General features: G+C 43.9%; 1 non-coding gene across 1 annotated transcript; it reads left to right on the top strand.

Annotated features, from left to right (window-relative positions):
• Positions 1–14,601: 14,601 nt before the first annotated feature.
• LOC132537830 (U6 spliceosomal RNA) lies at positions 14,602–14,708 on the top strand. Its single transcript, XR_009549255.1, has one exon. It is a non-coding gene; the product is annotated as a U6 spliceosomal RNA (small nuclear RNA).
• The last annotated feature ends 780 nt before the right edge of the window (positions 14,709–15,488 follow it).

Below are 15,488 nucleotides of genomic sequence, written 5' to 3'. Positions count from 1 at the left end.
CTAACTATATTTTATCTAGACCATGTTTAATTTGAGAAGTTTCTGGAATGTCACCCATATCAATACTGACAGTGACCACCACCAATTCAATCCAATCTCATTCCATTCCAGTCAGTGAAACAAACCTACTTATTTTCCTAAAATATCATTCTAAAGGGCACTTTAAGTGTTTCAGGGCTATGTCCCACTCTGTGCTAGCTGCTGTTAAGAGAAGACAGGAAGTCACTTGTTTTGTCCTCTAGGTGTTTACAGAGTACTGCATGAAGTAGGAGAAGACAAGGTCAGCCATGAGCCTTTTCACAGTGCCTGGGTCATGGATGTCAGAGTGAGGGAAGCACTGCATGTCTGGGTGGGCAAGGAAGCTCCCTTGGAACAGGTGATCTTGACTTAGGCTTTGAACTTCAGGAGAAATTAGGAGAGAGGGAGACATGTGAGCAGGACTAACTGAAGCCTAGCTGAATGTGGGACTAAATAGCACTGAAAGAGAAGATGTCCCTCCAGCTGTCCAAAATAGGCCCCTTTAAGACAAGTCACTTTGGTGGGGTGGGGGTATAGCATAATGGTTATGCAAAGAGACTTTCACACCTGAGGCTTTCAAGTCCCAGGTTCAATCCCCCACACTGCCCTAAACAAGAGCTGAGCAGTACTCTGGCAAAAAAAAAAAAGTCACTTTGGTATGTGCATTATTTTAAGTTAAGGTCAAAAACCCTATAGGATCATGAGAAACTGTTATTACTATCTAGAAGAATGAAAATTGGCAGTATTAACCCCAAATTAGGATGTTTATCAGAAGTGACTTTTCTATCAGAGAAACCTATCTATTCGGCAAAGCAAACAACTAATTACAGAGCATCTGGTCTTCATCATCCAAGTCACCCTCTCCTTATTATGTAGTCACTCTCCTCTCTCCTTATTATGAAGTCCCAGACCCTCATCTTACTCTTTAACTCAGGAATATAGATAACTTTTCTATGTTCTCATCTAGTCACTAACTTTAGAATCTCAGTTCATGTAGATTTTCCATATGTATGTGCTTAAATTTCCTCCCTCTCCCACTAGTCTGCCTTTTGTTAATCTCACTACCCTACAAGCCCAACAAGAAGCCAGGGAGGTGGGGTGGATTCTCCTTTTCACCCCACCACTATCTTCGTGATCTATTTTTACACCTGAGAGGTTTGTATTCACTGCTCAACTCTCCCCAACTCTCCAATACAAATTTTCCAGGGAAAGTGAATATATGTAGAAATACACAGAATCCATTAGTCCACATTGACTATGGTTCTGTCTGATGAAACCATAGGCTGAAAATTGAGATAATGGTTGCTCACATTACAGTCTTAAGAGTGGCCCCAGGTAGTGGACACCTGGTAGGGAGCCCATGTTACTATGTGCAAGTACCCTGGCACAAACACCCAGTCCCCATCTTCAGGGGGGAAACTTCTGTGTGGTGAAGCAGGGCAAGCCTCTTTCTCTCCATCTCCCTCTCCCTCTTTCTGTTCCTCCTCCCCTCTCTCCCTTCTGCCCACCTCCATCCCTCTCAGTTTCTCTTTGCCTCTATGAAAAATAAAGATGAAATTTACAAAAATGTGGCCTAAGAACCATGTAAGAGAGGGTGAAGTTAACTTGAAGAGTAGTGGCCTTTAGCATTGGGGTTCAGAGACCTCACTGAAAATGTAAGGAAATACTTTTTTTTCTTCCTAAGAAAATGCTCAGGCATGTGCATGCAAAAGGTGGCATTCGGTGGCAGGGGTTCATAGATCTGGCCCCCATTCCTGAGCTTACCCCTGCAGACCCTGCAGGCTGGAAGGGCTGCTGGGCTACAGCCTAATGCTGAGGCCTCCTGCTTCCTGGGAGTTCTCAGCACCCCTTGTATGCCAAGAAGAGGGGTTTTCTTCTCTCTTCACAGCTACCAGCATGCCAGGCACAGAGTGAATAGAAGAATTTTGTATTCACTCACCAGCAATCATAGCACTTGGGGTCTCTTTCATCAGGGGCAGAGACAAGTTTTTAGTTTTTAGTCAATGTGTTCAACTTCCCCAGACAGAAATATTTTTTCTTTTTTAAAAAATATATAACTTTTCATCATTAACTGGGATGTATATCCCTGTCACCCTGTCATTATTCTTTTTCCTTAATGTTTTTTACTTTAAAATGAGATACATATTATCATAGGTGGCTTGGGGATTATTTTATGGGACAGTTATAAGAACACAGAAGGTGGCAGTCAATTCTTGTTTTTGTAGCAATTCCAAAGACACTAACATCTATTAGCCTTGTTTTGGACATCTTTAAATTAACATGGGAAGACTCTCTAATAGCAATAAAAAAAGTTAAGAGTTGTGGGTTGTGGAGACAGCATAATGGTTATGCGAAAATTTTTATGCCTGGAGCTCTGAGGTCCCAAGTTCAACCCCCAGCACCACCATAAATCAGAGCCGAGCAGTGCTCTGGTATCTATCTCTGTATCTCTCTCATTAAAATAAAAAATATTTTTAAAAAGAAGTTAGAGTTGCAACTGATTTCTAAGACAATGTAGTCATAGTAAGTTTGCATAAGTCTGGCAACTGATACAAATGTAACTGATTTTCCAAGGTGCAGTCCTAATTTAATAACAAAAATACTTTTATCTATAATTTTCCTTTTTAACTTTCCAGGACAGATCTGCCTTTTTCACTTTGCATTTTCATTCTGTATGTGTGCATGGTGGTTTATGGTATTTAAAAAAGATACCCTTGGGAGTCAGGTGGTAGCACAGTGGATTAAGCGCAGGTGGTACAAAGCACAAGGACCTGGTTCGAGCCCCTGGCTCCCCACCTGCAGGGGAGTCACCTTACAGGCAGTGAAGCAGGTCTGCAGGTGTCTATCTTTCTCTCCCTATCTCTGTCTTCCCCTCCTCTCTCCATTTCTCTCTGTCCTATCCAACAACAACGACATCAATAACAACTATAATATTAACTACAACAATAAAACAACAAGGGCAACCAAAGGGAATAAATAAATATTTAAAAAATATATCCTCATAAACCAGCCTCTCTAATACCACACACTGCTTCAAGTGAAAGATTTGGCCACTAATTGCCAAAAACACACCTATCTGTGCTCATTCTTAATGACCATGGAAGTGACCCAGCATCCAGAGAGACAGAGAGAGTAGGCTTCTGTCTAGTCAAACAGCCAAAAAGGTTTTGTTCATGGGTACATGATGGCTGTCGTTATTGATTGTTCACTCTATGCAGGCATGGAGAAGCAAAATGTCACTGTCCCACTTGACAACTCTTGAATTGGGTACTGTCATCAGGCCCATCTTATAGACAGTAAAGTGGCACCCAGGAGAACTTAGGGAATTGGTGGAGGAGGGCACTAAATCAAGGTTGGCATGCTGGGTAAGGGTGTGTTACCATTGTCCTATATTTCAATGCACAGCAATCTTCTGGTGGTGCTGGGGATTGACTGGAACCTTTGGTGCTTTGTGCACATAGGTCTTTCTGCATAACCACTATACTAATCTATCTCCCTAGTCTGCCACTCAAAGCAATCTAACAGCTCAGTTTATCTTAAACACTTTGTGATTTGACAGAATGAAAGAAAGGAGAGCGATCCAAAAACTTGTCTTGACACCAGGCGGCTGAGCAGGACAGCAAGGCCAGGCACACCCCTCCCTGCCTCCACTGGTTCCTTCCTTCAGACAGGTCCTGGGGCACAAGGACAAGCCAGTGCAACTGCAGCTCACTGGTGTTTGTTTCAGTGATGGCATGGGCAGGAGTGAAAGCACCTCATTGAAAGAATTGGCTCATCTGGAAGGGATATTAATTTTCAGCAGCCCCTCCAGTGTCTCCTGATCTGACTGGTGTCTAAAGGAGGTTATTTTCATAAGGATGAATTTTTCTTTAGTGTTTCCTGCCACTGCTCAGGTCTCCCTTCAGCAGTCACAGGGCCTGTTATCTAACACCTTCCTCTGCTTCCAAACATACTTAAATGAAAACAAAGCCCCTTTAAGATGAGCACTTGGCTGTCATAGATGGAGTTGTGAGTGCTGAGGAAATAACAGATTCAGTTCAGCACACATTTTCTTGCAAGAGTTGGCCACTAGATTTAGGGTAAGGGGATGTCAGGCTTTTGTCTAAGGTCCTAACATTAATGTGAACATGCAGACCATGGGATCTGTGAGAAGCACTCAAAGTGACTGAGAACTTGGTTGGGGGAAAAATACATCTTTATTTACATTGACTTCTAGTTGAAATGGAGCAGCTCCTTGGAGAATATAGGTATGGAGCATAGCACTGGTGGGCAATACCTAGGACTTCCTCATGAGCAGAACCCATAGAGGTAGCCATGTCCTTTGTATGTTAACTCTCTTTTCAACCACCAGATTCCAGATGTTAGCATGATGCCGACCAGATTTCCCTGGAGAGACAACCCCACCAATTATGTCCTGGATCTCTGCTTCCCCAGAGTCTTTCCCTACTAGGGAAAGAGAGAGACAGGCTAGGATTATGGATCGACCTGTCAAGGCCCATGTAGAGCGAGGACGCAATTACGGAAGCCAGACCTTCCACCTTCTGCATCCCACAATGACCCTGGGTCCATACCCCAAGAGGGTTAAAGAATAGGAAAGCTATCAGGGGAGGGGAGGGGATACGGAGTTCTGGTGGTGGGAATTTTGTGGAGTTGTACCCCTCTTATCCTATGCTTTAGTCAGCGTTTCCTTTTTTTTTTTTATTGTTGTGGTAGTTATTATTGTTGTTGTTAATGATATCATTGTTGTTAGATAAGGCAGAGAGAAATGGAGAGAGGAGGGAAAGACAGAGAAGGGGAGAGAAAGATAGACACCTGCAGACCTGCTTCACCTCACCGCCTGTGAAGCGACTCCCTTACAACAATAAAACAACAAGGGCAACAAAAGGGAATAAATAAGTAAATATTTTTTTAAAAAGATGTAGCCATGTCACATTAAAGCTGATGTAGACACCTCAAAATACTTATGCCCATCACTACTTTGAAATTAAGGTATACTGGGCAGCAAGTTAGCTCATTTGGATAGTGTGCTTGCTTTGCCACATGAATGGCTCAGGTTCAAGCATGTCCCCCACTGCACTGAAGGAAGTTTCTGTTCTATCTGAAACAGGTAGAGTTGGAGTGGTGAAGCGCCAGTGATGACCAAACCAACACACAGAAAGATATTAAGGTACTTAACAGACCTTATTAGACTGACTGGTCCTTTTGACTTATAGTATTCACAAGGAAGCCCATGATACCCTATCACTTTTAGAAAGAAATTTTATAACTTTAGTTCAACAAAATAATGGATTTCCTTTGCAGCCAACAGTATTTTATTTTTATGCATTTGAAAATATTTTTCAGAGAAGAAATGCCTATGGTTCACCAGATAAAAATGAAACTTTTCAGCTTTACTATAGGGGGTGTGGAGACCCAGACCTTTAGTGGTGGGAATGGTGTTAATATACAAAATTCAGAAAAAATATTAAAAAAAAGAAAATTAGGGGGGTCAGGCAGTGGCGCACTGGGATAAGCATACATAGTACAAAGCACAAGGTCCCACGCAAGGATCTGGGTTTGAGCCCCTGGCTCCCCACCTGCAGGGGGTCGATTCACAAGCAGTGAAGCAGTTCTGCAGGTGTCTATCTTTCTCTCTTCTTCACTATCTTCTCCTCCCATCTCAATTTCTCTTTGTCCTATCCAATAGAGTAAAAAAAAAATAGCCGCCAGAAGTAGTGGGCTGCCAGCACTGAGCCCCAGTGATAACCCTGGAGGCAAAGAAAAGAAAAGAAACTTAAATGGCCAGGGCCCCAGTGAAACTGACACATTTGTAGATTCTTCAATACGGGGTGGCCTGTCGTAAAGATGGGCCCACTGCTTCATCTTTCATCTGTGCTGAGGCAATCTGGCCAGATCTGAGGGAGAAAGAAGAGCAGCTTAAGGAAGCCCCGAGGTATCCCTTTAGTAACCTTAAGAGCTTCCCGGCTCTTAAGATGGGGTAGCCAAGTCCATCAACAGGAGGTGCTCTCGCCCTGTGTTGGAGGGCTGGGAAGCTGGTGGAGCAGTTCTGTTCTCAGAGGAAGCTGGGCTCTGAGCCTGGCAAGGTGCTTTCACAGGGTCAGCTGGTCCCTTGTGCTTCCTACGTGTCAGAGTGAAAACACATCTTTGCTCACCCGGGATCCAAGTTACTGAGTCACTCGCCAGCTCAGAAGAGCAGTTTCGGTTGTAACACAGTCTGAGAGGCCACTCCCCCGCCCCATCCTGCCCCCTACACCTCCCTTCAGTCTAGTTCTGAGGGGGTGGAGCCTCCCAGAGAGCACCGCAGGGATTTGGGTGGGGTGCTAGTGCAAGCAGGGTTTTTCCTAGTATTAATGCTGCTCCTCCTCCCCTTTCAGACACCAGTCAGAAGCTCATGTGACACTGCTTCTGCCCAGTCTCTACAAACTGGGGGTGTGGGGGGTGTGGGGGTCTAGCCATTCCCTCCTTGGACTTAGCAGTCTCTCTTGTGGAGAGGGAGAGAAGGAGAGAGAGACTACAGCACTGAAGCTTGCTCCAGTGTGGTGAAGGCCAGGCTCAAACCCGGGTTGTGCACATGGCAAAGCCTCACACTATCCAAGTTTGCTGTTTCTCCTGCACCAGATAGCAGTTTCAAGCCCAGGTCGATTACTTTGCTGTGGTGGCTCTGAGAAGTCAGAGAAAGCTTTTAACTTACTGGATTCCCAGTTTGTTATAAGAGAATGTGGTAGAGGGTGCAGATGCGTATTCAGATGGAAGAGACACGCAGGGCAAAATGTGGGAAAGGGGTGTGGTGAATGCAACTTGGAGACTCTCTGAATCCCTTGCTTTTGATTTATTATGGAGACTTCATCACACAGGCACGATTGATTAAGTCGCTGACTACTGGTGATTGACTCAACCTTTATCCACCCCTCCAGTTCCATCCTCCAGACTGGGAGTTGGGACTGGATGCTCCAGTCTTCCAGATCACTAGGTTAGTTCTCCTGACAGCCAGCCCCCATCTGCAGGTGAGGGCTTCAAGCCACCTCATTTGCTGCATGAGACACACATCTGTTGCTTTCAACACTTGGGAAATCTCAAAGGTTTTCAGAACTTTGTTCCAAAAGTAGGAATAAAAGCCAAATACACATTCTGCATTATCATTCTTAATATCATACCAACCCACAGCAGGACAGGCAAAACTGTGTTAAGAAATGCTTGAGTTTAATTAAAGGGAGATTTCCCTAGAGTCTGTGATTTAAGGTTCATTTCTTGGCAATGCAGACTTCCCCTAGCTAAGCAGTTAGCCACTCACTCCTCAAGCCTGGCATGCAACTCTTTTTTGATAATACCATTATGAACACATTACCCCCTCATAATTGGGAGGATTCAAGAGTGCCCATAATAGGATTTAATTGCTCTGAGACTGAGTTACCTTCCTGATTAAGTCACTTAATAAATGACCACATCAAGTAGCCTGAAGCGAGGCATTTCCTAAGAGGACCTAAATCACTTTTAATTTTCAGGGCTGTCTTTGTGTTTTCCTTTTGCAGCCTGGAGCTGCTGTGGCCAGCCTGCCATCTGAGAAAATTTCTTCAAGGTGTCAAAAGGACGTGTCATGCATTTGGAATGAGGGCTAAATTAAAAGGCCATTTGACACAGAATTACACAGGCTGTTTCCAGTATAAACTGCCCATTTGGCAGTCTTCTCCTGAACAGAAACACAATGTGCAGTGGAATGCTTGTAGGACGTTGACACACTCATAAGCACACATATATGCACGTACATGAACAAGTACAACAACACACACATGTAGTTGGGGAGAGAACTGTAAGGTCTCCTGAGCTAGATGTATCAGTGAATCACATGATTTGTTGCCATAGAAGGGTGGGAAGATCGGTGATTGGTTACTTGGTGTCTCTCGTTTTCACACCTGCTTCTGAAAAGGACTCTGATATGGAATCCTTTTGCCTCTTTATAAAGACACTTGGACTCTGATGAACTCGTACATCACATTTTTTTGCCTCCAGGGTTATCACCGGGGCTCGGTGCCTGCACCACAAATTCACTGCTCCTGGAGGTCATTTTTTCCCATTTTGTTGCCTTTACTGTTATTGTTGTTTTTGCCAGACATGACAGAGAGAAATTGAGAAAGGAGGAGAAGACAGAGAGGGGGAGAGAAATATAGACACCTTCAGACCTGCTTCACCACTTGTGAAGCGACCCCCCTGCAGGTGGGGAGCTGGGGACTCAAAATGGGATTCTTATGCTAGTCCTTGCTCTTTGCACCATGTGTACTTAACACATTGTGCTACTGCCTGGCCCCCATATATCACATTTAAAAAATATATTATTTTTTATTTTCATCAGACAGAGAGAAATTGAAAGGAGAAGAGACAGAGGAGGAGAAAGACATCTGAAGCACTGGAGGCTTGAACCTGGGTCTTTGCTCATGATAACACGTGCATTCAATCAGTTGTGCTACCATCCAGTCCTCACCTTGTTGTATTCCTCTTTTCTTTTCTCTTATTTTCTCTTCTTCCTTTTCTTTATTTCTTCCTTTCATTTCTTTTGCCTTTTTAAACGAAGCACTGTTCAGCTCTGGGTTAGTATGGAGGACTGAATCGAAGACTTTGGAGCCTCAGGCATGAGAATCTCTTTGTCTATCCATTATGCTATCTACCCCCTCGCCCCCACCACACACACCCAGTGTTGTATTTCCTAACTCAGAGGTGAGCGGAAACAGCAATGTCATCCAACTCCCTAACTATTAAAATGAGGAACCCAGTCCCCAGAGAATTTTAAGGACTTGCCCAAAGACACAGCTAGTGAAAGACAAGAGTCAAGCCAAGGACCCAGTTTTCTTGGTTCTTCATTCCACATAGAGCCACCCTCCTGGGTTTAGAGACTTCATTTGTATCAGAGAGCAACATGACTATCCTTTTTGCTTCTGTTCTGCCTGGGAGGTGGGCAGAGGGACATCACTTCCTTGCCTGACTGGTTTTGTCTCACACCGGCTCTAGCCTCATAGTAAGAACACTGTGGAAGCCAGTTCTCCCAAAGTGGGCCTCATCTATCTTGTCTCCAAGAGGTCACACTCTTGTGTAGTTGCTTCCTCACTGAATCTAGACTTGTCCCCTGAATCATTAGGGTATGGTAGAAGAAACACTGTGGCTTCTCAGGTAGGTCCCAGAAAGCCTTGCAGATTATGTCTTGGGTTTTGGAAACATTGGGCCAAGTTGCTATTGTATAAGAAGTCTGCCATGGTGAGTCTGCCATGTTGTAAAGCAGCTCAAGCTGGCCTCCTAGCTAATATGTATGAAAGTCCTGGGGGTTGGGCAGTAGCACAGTGGGTTAAGTGCACATGGCACGGAGCGCAAGGAGCAGCGTAAAGGATCCCAGTTCCAGGCCCTGGCTCCCCACCTGCAGGTGGGTCGCTTCACAGATGGTGAAGCAGGTCTGCAGGTGTCTTTCTTTCCCTCTCTCTCTGTCTCCCCCTCCTCTCTCCATTTCTCTCTGTCTTACCCAACAACGACAGCAATGACAACAATAATAATAACAATGGTAAACAACAAGGGCAACAGAAGGGGAAAAATAGCCTCCAGGAGCAGTGGATTCATAGTGCAGGCAGTGAGCCCCAGCAATAACCCTGGGGGCAAAAAAAAAAAAAAAAAAAAGACAGTCCCTGCTGTTCCTACCACCTGGTCTAGGTGCCAAGTATGCCTGTGAAGAATATTTTTTTTTGTATTACTGATTTAATAATGACCTATAAAACTGTGGTATAAGAGGGGTACAATTTCATATAGTTCCCACCACCAAAGTTCCATATCCCCTTCCCTCCATTGGGAGCTTCACTATTCTTTATCCCCTGAGAGTATGGATCTTTATGGGGTGTAGAAGGTGGAAGGTCTGGCTTCTGTAATTGCTTCTTTGCTTGATAACGGGTGTGACAGGTCAATCCATACTCCCAGCCTGTTTCTATTTTTCCTAGTGGGGTAGGGCTCTGGGGAGGTGAGATTCCAGGACACATTGGTGAGACTTTCTGCCCAGGGAAGTCAAGGTGGAATCATGGTAGCATCTGCAATTTGTTGGCTAAAAATCATTAAGATATGAAGCAGAACAAATTGTTTAATTATCAGGAACCTAAAAAAAATATATATATAATATATCAGATGAGATTTGGGGTCTTCATGTTGGAAGGAGCTAGGAAGTCTATTCTAGGTATATTCCAAGGGGCCCATGACTTTACTGATTTTTGCCTGAGCCCAACAGCTAACATGCAGGTAGGCTAAAGGTATTGCCTAGGGAGATGGTGTCAGAGTTGAAGATAGGAGCAACTTTTGGAGTCTTCAGCTGGTCAGGCCTAAAGATGACTGCCTGAATGCCACCCTTGAGTGAAACAAAGGGAATACTGCCCACTGAGCTTGTCAACCCACAGAACCACCATAAATGAAAACAAATTGTATTTTATTTTTGTTACATAGCAGTAGAATAGGCACAGGCACATGCCATGGCTTATTCCAGCTGTGTCCTGCTGCTGTTCCCCACTCCTTGCCTTCCCCTCTGTTCTCAGTCCCCTTTTCCTTCACCCTGAAGTTATCCCACCTCTGATATGCTGCAAGACAGATAATTGAGAGCAGACTGCCCTGGCTACTGATTTTACCTCAGGGAGAAAACAAAGCACTTGCTGTCAGCTGAGAAGTCCCAGCTGTTCACAGCATGTTCCAATGTGGAGGACTCTGGAGAAGCTGATGGCTTGGCTTCTACTTCATGCCATTAAGAGGCCATTTCCAACATCTGCCAGGAGATTGCCATTTCCATCTCTGTTCTTTATCTAGCTTTGAGGGATGTTTTAACTTTTCATTAAAAAATGCCACCCTGGGAGTTGGGCGGTAGCACAGCGGGTTAAGCACACATGGTGCAAAGCACAAGGACCGACGTAAGGATCCCAGTTGAGCCCCCAGCTCCCCACCTGCAGGAGAGTCGATTCACAGGTGGTGAGGCAGGTCTACAAGCATCTCTCTTTCTCTCCCCCTCTCTGTCTTCCCTCCTTTCTCCATTTCTCTCTGTCCTATCCAACAACTATGACATCAATAATAACTACAACAATAAAAAAAAGGGCAGCAAAAGGAATAAATAAATAAATAACTCCCACCCTTTCTTTCCCCAATTAAATTCTCCCTGGGTGGGATAGCACAAGGCTGACCCTTCCAAGACAAATGAAGGTGAAAGAACTTCTGGGCCAAATGCAACTCAGCTCCCAATCCAAGAATGAGAGTACTTCTGGGAAGAGAGAAAACCACCAAACCCTCCTGGGCCCTTTTCCCAGACTCAGTAACATGTTCCACCAGTCTCTCCCTGTTTCAGTGCGGCAGAGGGACCACCAGGGATAAATGGACCAGAAGTTGACCTCCAGAATGTCTGGGAATTGAAAGGACAGAGGCAGTTTTCCAGAAAACTGGATCCAAACAAAACAGCTTCTGGCTACCTACCACCAGGTGCTGCAACCTGGTATTTTCTTTGTGGGTGTTTGTCTGAAGGTTTTTTTTTTCTGAGATATGAGAGCTCCTAGCCTTGACGTACCTTAGATTGCTTGAATGCCACCTTTGGTAGCATAGTGAACAGTCATTCTTCCAGTGAGTATCCATTAACATCTCTCTGTGATAGCCTCCAACCCTGCCCACAGAGAAGTGAAGGTGCACAGAGCCCAGGATCTTAGAAGTGCTTCCCTGCTCCCTCTCCTGTGTGGCCTGTGGTAGGGTTGCTGGACTGAAGGAATACAAGACATGCAGTTAAATCTAAATTCTAGATAAGCAGCAAATACATTTTAGCAGACATATAGCGATATGCTGTTTAAGAAATACTTATGTTAAACAGTAACTCATTGGGAGTCAGGCTGTAGTGCAGTGGGTTACGCGCAGGTGGCGCAAAGTACAAGGACAGGCATAAGGATCCTGGTTCGAGACCCCAGCTCCCCACCTGCAGGGGAGTCTATTCACAGGCAGTGAAGCAGGTCTGCAGGTGTCTATCTTTCTCTCCTCCTCTCTGTCTTCCCCTCCTTTCTCCATTTCTCTCTGTCCTATCAAACAACGACAACAACAATAATAACTACAACAATAAAACAACAAGGGCAACAAAAGGGAATAAATAAATAAATATTTAAAAAAACAAGAAAAAAACAATGAGTTAATTTAACTTAGGTTAGGTTAACTTAGGTTAGTTAACTTAGGTCAGTTACTCACTGCTTATTTGAAGTTCAAACTTAACTGAGTGTTGTCCCTTTTGTCTGGAAATTCTGCTGCAGAACATTGGGTAACTCTTCATTTGGAATTAGGGGTTAATTGCAGAGGGGAAAATGCTTGACAACTGTTTACTTAGGTCAGTCCAGTTATTTGGTAGTTTTCCAGAAACACCTAGAGAAGGAAGGTGGCGTTGCCAGCTCTCCTATGGAGCCAGGACCAGGCAGGACTGGATGTTCACTCCTGTCTGCTCTTTGCTCCAATGTTCCCTTTCTGATGACATACTTAAAGCTCCACATGCCCAGCCCTGGGCACCTGTCCTACTTGATTTTCTTCCACATCTTCTGCTTTATAGACTTGTTTCTTTCATTATCTGTCCTCCCCGCCCCCAACCCCCATCTACTATTGATAGAGTGTAAACTTCACTAGGGTTTATCTGTGTCCTCAATGCCTAGAACACGGCCTGGTTGGCTTGCAGTTGACATGTGTTGAATAACTGGACAAATGAAGCCAGGCCTCCTGGCTCATAGTCAGAACTCTTCACATCTCCAGTCTTCTCTCTGCTGCCCTACTGGGCTCCAGGGAATTGATGCAATTGTTGACTTTGAGGGAAAGGGGGAGGATGCATGCTAGGGGTGGGCTGTGGGACTGGGGGGGGAACCCTGGGAGCTTGGCCCTTAAGTTTGGATTACACTTGCTCTCCTGCTAGGGTGCTAGCAGCTTCAGGAATAACTCCTGGGAACAGTGATCAGGGGGTGCTCACAAAGATAAGAACTTGTTTTTCCATTACAGTACTGCTTTTTGCTTAAAGAAGCACAGCTATCCTAGAGATAGATCTGGTCCACTGTCCCTGTCCCTCCTTCTCTATATGTGCCACTTACTGAGTGGTACTCTCTCCATCTGGCTCTTGGGGATATCTGGCCATAGTTGGTTTGGAGACTTCATGAGTTGATTCTTTCATGCTGAGTCTGCCTCCTCCTCTCTTTGGTTGGATCTTGACTAGTTCCTGCCATTTACCTCATGGAACTTCACTGGGCACAGAGCCTTAGTGAGAGATCACGTCAGAGTGGGGAGCCAGTCATGCGGGGTGGCCGGGTCAGAGAAAGAAGCCTCATCACTGGCGATGTGTAGCAAAGTTCTATTCTAACTGGGACAGATGATTTCTTTTCAGAAATGGGATGTCTAACACACTTCTGTTAAACATTTGGCTTTGTAAAATTAATAAAATGAAAGAATCTGGAGATGATAAGAAAGAATACACACACACACACACACACACACACACACACACACACACCCCATGAGGTCAAGACTATTCTTTTAGAGCATTAGCATCCCTGAGGCTTAGGGTCTGCAACACTGGGAATATCTAAGCATTGTGGGGATTGTTTTCCAGACAGGAGATGAAGTTAGAACCTTTTTTCAAAGGTCGTTGTGGTCTATGAGATTTACTTGTTGTTTTGCTCATGACCTTGGGCAGATCTTGCTACACAGAAAGGGCTGTGGCTTTCAAGAACTTTCATCCCTTTCTTCAACCCTAAAATATTAAGGTGAGCTGCCAGAATGTGAGGGGTGGAGGCACTGGTGTCTGACCCCATCCTGGTCAAGGAGAGCCACAGGAAGGAAAGAGAGGCACAGATAAATTTGCCCACAGGTGACCTTGTCCACCAGTGGGGATGAAAACTTGCAGAGGAGGGAGGAACTTGTTCAGAGTTCACAGCTGGGGATCCCTACATCCCCTCTGAACTCAGTGAACAGGACAAGAGAAACTCCCTTTTATCCAGTCCTGACAATTGCTAGCTATGCTGCTAAGCATGTTACATATATAAATTCATGTACAGTTCCAATGGCAATATGAGGTTCTTATGATTTATTTCAAGTTAGTCAGTGAGGAAAGAGAGAGATCAACTGCTAGAAGGCAACAGAGAAAGAATGAAAAGACCTTGCACCTAACTCTGCCTTTCTGGGAAGGGCTTCCCACAGGGACTGGACTCTTCTCTGCCACTTGAGGATTCAGTCGTACCTTTGTTTGAGCTTCCCAGGTTTTAGCCTCATTGGATTAGCATCAAAACAGATACAACATCAGCTGTTCTGATTTTATTTATTTATTTATTTATTTATTTATTTATTATATTTTTGAGAGAGACACAGACAGAAACACCAGAGCACTGCACAGCTCTGACTTATGGTGGTTCAGGAAATTGAACCTGGGACTTTAGAGCCTCAGGCATGAAAGTCTCATGGCATAACCATTATGCTATCTACCCCCACCCCTGATTTATTTTCTTAATATTTTTATGGATATGTATCTTCAATATTGATCTCTGAATATCCAGGTTATCAAGTTTATAAAGAATTGTGTTCATTGTGCTCACTTCGGCAGCACATATACCAAAATTGGAATGATACAGAGAAGATTAGCATGGCCCCCACATAAGGATGACATGCAAATTCTTGAAGCATTCCATATATTTATCCACACAGCACATATTCAAGGATAGACCGCATGTTAGGCCACAAAGACAGCATCAACAAATTCAAGAGCATTGAAATCATACCACAGCAGAGTAAAGCTAACATTTAACAACAAACAGAAAATTACTAAAAGTCACAGAATTTGGAAACTAAACGACATACTGCTTAAGAACCACTGGATCAAAGAAACACTTAAACAAGAAATTAAAATGTTCCTGGAAACAAATGAAAATGAAGACACAGCTATCAAAATATTTGGGACACAGCTAAAGCAGTACTGAGAGGGAAACTCATAGCCATATAATCACATATTAAAGAACAAGAAAAAGCTCGAATAAATGACCTTACTGCACACCTTAAGGACTTAGAGGAAGAGGAACAAAAGAACACTAAAGCAACCAAAAGGACAGAAATCACTAAAATTAGAGCAGAAACAAACAACATCAAAAATAAAAGAACCATACAAAAGATCAGTGAAGCCAAATGTTGGTTCTTTGAAAAATTAAACAAGATTGACAAAAACCTAGCCAGACACACTAAAAAAAGGGAGAAGACTCAAATAAATAGAATTGTAAATGATAGAGGATATATCACAACTGACACTACAGAAAATCATGCAAAACTTCTATGAAGAACTATACATCACCAAGCTAGAGAATCTGGAAGAAATGGAAGAATTCCTAGAAACATATGCCTTTCCAAAACTGAGACAAGAAGAACTACAAAACCTAAATGCACCAATCACAGACAAAGAAATCAAAACAGTAATTAAGAATTTT

This window comes from Erinaceus europaeus, chromosome 3, assembly GCF_950295315.1.
Source record: "Erinaceus europaeus chromosome 3, mEriEur2.1, whole genome shotgun sequence".
Lineage (NCBI taxonomy): Eukaryota > Metazoa > Chordata > Mammalia > Eulipotyphla > Erinaceidae > Erinaceus > Erinaceus europaeus.
This window is presented reverse-complemented; position numbering and strand designations above follow the sequence as displayed.